The sequence below is a fragment of the Sinocyclocheilus anshuiensis genome, unplaced genomic scaffold (genome assembly GCF_001515605.1).
Source record: "Sinocyclocheilus anshuiensis isolate Anshui unplaced genomic scaffold, SAMN03320099.WGS_v1.1 scaffold1305, whole genome shotgun sequence".
Taxonomy (NCBI): Eukaryota; Metazoa; Chordata; class Actinopteri; order Cypriniformes; family Cyprinidae; genus Sinocyclocheilus; species Sinocyclocheilus anshuiensis.
In genome coordinates this window covers 67,621-73,120 of record NW_015552694.1, presented here as the reverse complement: position 1 = coordinate 73,120, position 5,500 = coordinate 67,621, and positions in this window count along the sequence as shown.

Below are 5,500 nucleotides of genomic sequence, written 5' to 3'. Positions count from 1 at the left end.
AACCTATATATATACCTAATAAATAACTCATATATATTAAAAAAATAAAAACCATACAACATGCAGTACATACAGTACATACAAATTAATATATAATTTAAGCAGGCACAATATTTTCTATTATAATTCTGTTTTTAGAACAGTTACCGATCATTTTAAGCTTATTTTTTTTTTATATCGATATGGCAGCATTGATTGAAACCATTGGATGAGAACAAAACTTGAACTGAATTAAGCTGGATGATGGCACTATTGTTTTTTTTTTTGTTTTTTTTTGTAGAGCTGCTTTATAGCTGAAACACATCTTGCAACATCAACACTAATATTTAACTGAATCAAAATTGAACTCAAACTGAATAACAACATTGCTGCATATTGTAGAACTACCTATAGCTGATAGATTAACTGCACACTGTTATTGATCTGCCCTAACCTAATGACACTTTTGTCTTTTAGAGCTGTTTTACAGCAGAGCTGTCTCCATAGTAAAGAAGATTTTTCATTATTGCTTCTGCTATTTCCTGTGTATTTCTGTGAAGCTGCTTTGAAACTATCTGTATGGTATAAAGCGCTATAGAAATAAGGGTGACTTGACTTGATTTCACTGTGGGCATAAATCAACATATGACAAATGCAACAAATAATGGCTTTAATGATAACACTAAAAGCTTGTGGTCACGTTTCTATTATGTTAGTCAACTGACGCTAGCATTCAGATGTTTTTTACTCAGTGTCATTTTTTACTCATTTCATAAAGAGTAAGAAGGTCCTGGGGCCATGCTGAGTTCATGACCTTTGACTTAGACCTTTTTCCGGCTCCCTGGGGCTACACAAACATGGCTAGACCAGTTGCATTACAGCTATTGCATTATTCATGCAAAGTCTCTGGCAAACTTTTTGAGGCTGTTGAATGGTAACTTATGAATGGTACGAACTCTATAAATGATAACTTAATTGAAGCGGAGTTACAGCAGTTTCAGCCATTCAGGTTAATTACATTTTTTTTCTTCTAAAAACAACGTTCAAGCATCAATGTATTTGTTTGTAAACATATAAGAATTATTGGTTACAGTAATACACACGACACGTATCAATTATGTGAAGAAACGTCTCTCGCTTTCATAAGCAAAGATCACTTCCTTGTGGACAAGGTAATGTAGTGCACGTCTATTTTCAGAGCATAGCGCTTGAATATGCAACAACTGAAAGTGACCAACAGAGGGCGAAGCAATTTCAGAAAGAGCTATGTCTTGATAGTTTATGTCCTTAGATCCTTGAAGTGACAAATATGGCAATATACTGTTAGAACAACGTTTGAATGTAAACAACATCTTTTTGGTTTTCTGAAAGGATGTGCAGGGGGTCTAAAACATATGTGTCTTTCCAGTTTTAAGAAGTCATTGTGCAGATGGTCGCTATTCAGTGCAACTCTTTGGGCCCCTGAGATCATTCAGTTTGGAGTCTGAGGGATGTATGGCTCGTGTTAACAAGTTTTATACTGTTTAGTGAAAATGTGTTAAAGGACTTAAAATCTCTTCATTCAATTATATTGCTCCGTGCTGAACTCTACAAAAAATTACAAACAGTACTAACAGACATACACAGTAAGCATACTTTTAAAATTGTCACTTGATTTAGTGATATAGCAATAAAGCTTGTGAGGTACTTAAATATATGAAGTTGACTGCTGTGTATGTGTAAATGCATGTGTGCTGTGTGTACAGATGGCCTAAGCATGATCTTGAATAAGACAGAGCCTATCCGACACTGACGTATTGTGAGGGTGTCGCTCTCAATATGTGAGGTAATGAGAACAGACTGACTTCTTTTTTTTCTGTATCCCCTTTCTTCTTTTCACTCCTTCTCTCCCGCTCTCTCTTTAGTGTATTTCCATCTGTTTGGAGACAAAGGGCCATGAGCCAGCTCCAGCCTGGGTCCCTGCTGGTGAAGTGGGCAAGCATAATGTGGCCCATCCCAGGGGCCACATTTCAACACATGGATCTGCCTTTGTACCTCACTGCTAGTGCAACACTCACTCTACAACACACACCTTTGATGGACATCAAGGGAATGAGTGAAAGGGGTAAGTTGAAGGTGCAAACGGAGATGGGCTCTAGGCATTGAAGATGAGCACAATTGTAATGGAAGGAGAGGAAAGATGCAAACACTCCCTTCTGCCTTTTAAATGCTGTGTAAGTCCTGTGGACATATGGCTGCTTTTTCTTGTGTTTCTCTAGTCAGAAAAACAAGGAGCTCCATTTGGAACAAATGGGAATGTGTTCCATATTGTCCCATTTTGGATTCTAGAAAAGTGTACCTGAATGATGATGGTGGTAGAACCCACAAACAGGACAATAGTGAGTAGGATTCTGGGCCATCTGTACACTTCCTGACATATGGTCAGTTGTAGGTCTTTGCCATTACATAATCCATGGTGAACAGAGAGGCAATATGGCTTTTTCTCATACACAAACACACGTGCTGGCTGCATTCACAGTCTGTTACCCACTCAAAACAGGACTACAGCTAGCAGTTTTAAATTGGGGTTTGTTTTGCAGCTGCAGCATGGACAAAAAGTAAAGTGAATGGATAGGCCATATACCATGCATACTCCTCAATAAGGTAAAAACTATTATCAGTTGGTGATGCAATTGTCCATGTGATGTATTTGGTATAAATTTAGTGTGTTTTGTATTTCATACATTTTAATTTCAGTCACATTTAAAACATCATTGGCAAAATTAAAACCCAACAGAATAATAGAAAATAAATTAACAACAATTTTGACAGAAAGGGATGTATGATGACTCTTTTCATTCTTTACTTCTGAAATCAACATCAAATATGCTGCTGTAATGATCAGTCCACTGTAGGCGAGCGTTATGAGAACCCAAGTGAAGTTTTATTAATAAACATAAACAGAACAAACCAAAATGTCATACAAAACAGACATTAACTAAACAAGATCTTGACATGACCATGAAAAAAACTCACCAACAGTGGAGTGGAGGTGGAACAGGGGGAGGGATGGAGGGCCAGGCCCGTGAAGGGGGACAGGACCTGGATCATGGCATGGACTCTGGAGCGGCGGCCATGATGTAACAAAGCTCTGGCGTGGCAGCCGTCTTGGCTGATGACTCAGGCATGGTGGCCATGTCGTGAAAAAAGCTTTGGCTTGGTAGACTTGACGTGAGCAGGCTCTGTCTTGGTAGTCATGATGTGTGCAGACTCTGGCTTGGCAGGCATGACGTGAACAGGCTCTGGTGTGGCAGTCGTGGCATGAATAAGTCCTGACATGACACTTGGGACGTGGAAATGCTCTGGTGGGGTGGGCACTGAAGGATTGCAGGGTTCCTCATCAGCAATCCCCACAGTAAAAGAAGATCCGCTTAATAACAAGGCATAGTCAATGTATTTAGCCAAGGGTAAATGGATTTTTCCCCCTGGCAATTTAGAATGAATGGGCTCGTTCAAACAAAACTGAAAAATGAATGTGCCACGTCATTAAAATCAACTAGGTGACAAAGATCACAAAAGTCCTTAACATAGTCCTCAATAGAGCACTGGCCTTGACGAAGGTGCAGGAGATGAACTGCTGGGTTCATGTTTGTAATGGTCTAGCTTTCTGTAATGACGAGTCCACTGAAGGCGAACGTTGTGAGAACCCAAGTGCAGTTTTATTAATAAACATAAACAGAACAAACCAAAATATGATACAAAACAGACATGAACTAAACTAGATCTTGACATGACCATGAACAAAACTCACCAACAGCAGGTTACACAGTACAGGGAACAGGAAATCGCATGACAATGATAAGAGAATAAAAAATAAAAGACAAGAAACCTAAACCCAAAAACCAACATTACAGCTGCTCTTTACATGATTTTATTGAACCTGGAGTTTTGTTGGCTATATGACACAGTATTTATGTTATAATGCACTACAACTTGTACTGTCAAATCCTTTAGAGACATCAGCCTATAATAGACACAAAGTTAATTATCGTCTGGAAAAAGCATGTTAAGCCCTGGATTACAAGAGAAGCTCTTTCAAATCCTTTCTGGTGGTCTCAAGACATTACAAAGTTGCATTATCCATTATCATTTAATCACTAAGCCAGTGTTTGAATTTGAGTGCGGTTGTGTAAGTGTAAAATGTTCTTTTATTGCCAGTAAGCGAAGAGAAATTCAAATTAAACAGATAGCGGGCTAGAGTGAGCGGCGGCGGCCTAGAGTGAGCAGAGGCCGGAGGGCTAGCGTGAGCGGAGGCCAGTGGGTTTGAGAACGGTGCAGCCGGCGGATTCAACTAAGGAGCGTCCGGCGGGCTTGCGGCAACAGCCATTTTAGGTAGGCGTGGCTGACTCTTAACTTTTATAAAGAATATCTCTTTGGATTTGAGACTTTAGTCTTTGCAACTTTACAGATCTTCTTTATGCACCAAGAGCTTGTAACACTCCAAAGAGAAAGGAAAAATTGAAATCGCATCATATGACCCCTTTAAATAAAAATATTTGATCAAGGAAAGGGGTTCTTCTAAAACCACTGACTGTGAACATATAAGGGTAAAAACACTGTGGTCAGAGACAACTGAGGTTTTGAATGAGTGATAATCAAACATGCATATTGGTTTGCTTAAGAAGCTACTGTACTATAGGCAACTATATTAGCTTGCTGATTCCTTTTGGATGTGAGAATTCAGTTAGTTTGTTTATATATATAGTGGCAAGAATAAGTTTGTGAACTATTTGAAAATATCTGAATTTCTGCATTGATTACTCATAACATGAGGTCTGATCTTCATAGAAGTCATTATCAATCGGACTAAACTAATAACACACAAACAATTGTGCTTTTCAAAATTAAGATAATCGGCAGGGCAGACTTAAAGTAAATTAACCTCTGTGTTACACTGAAAAAAAAATGGTAAGCTAAAAATGTTAACATGTAAATTATCTGGTTTTACTGAAGTCAAACATATTATTTAATATCCCTTAATCAACCCAAATCCATTAATTTATTCAAACAAAACTAGTTTTGTGTATGCAAATCTAGTAGAAATACCTATTTAAAAATACTTCTTTAAACAATTGCAGGTCACTTTTTACAGTGTAATTGCTTAAGTTTCAAGTTTTAGCGCCCTTGCTTGTTTTTACTTATAAAATATATGGTATATTGAAGTGTTATGTATATGTAAATGTATAATATGATATATATATATATATATATATATATATGCAGTGGTGGCCAAAATTATTAGAACACTATATTTGCAGGAAGGACTCTTGAAGTATCTTGGAGACGTTGCCACAGTTCTTCATGATTTAGCCTGTCTCAGTTTCTTCATGTCATTCCAGACAGACTGGATGATGATGACGAGATCAGACCTCTGTGTGCAGCACTGGCTGTTGTCAGACTCTTGTGCAAACAAAAATCTCACCGGATTATTACAATTAATGGCAAAATGAATGTTTGGAAATGTAAACTGATATTTCCATAC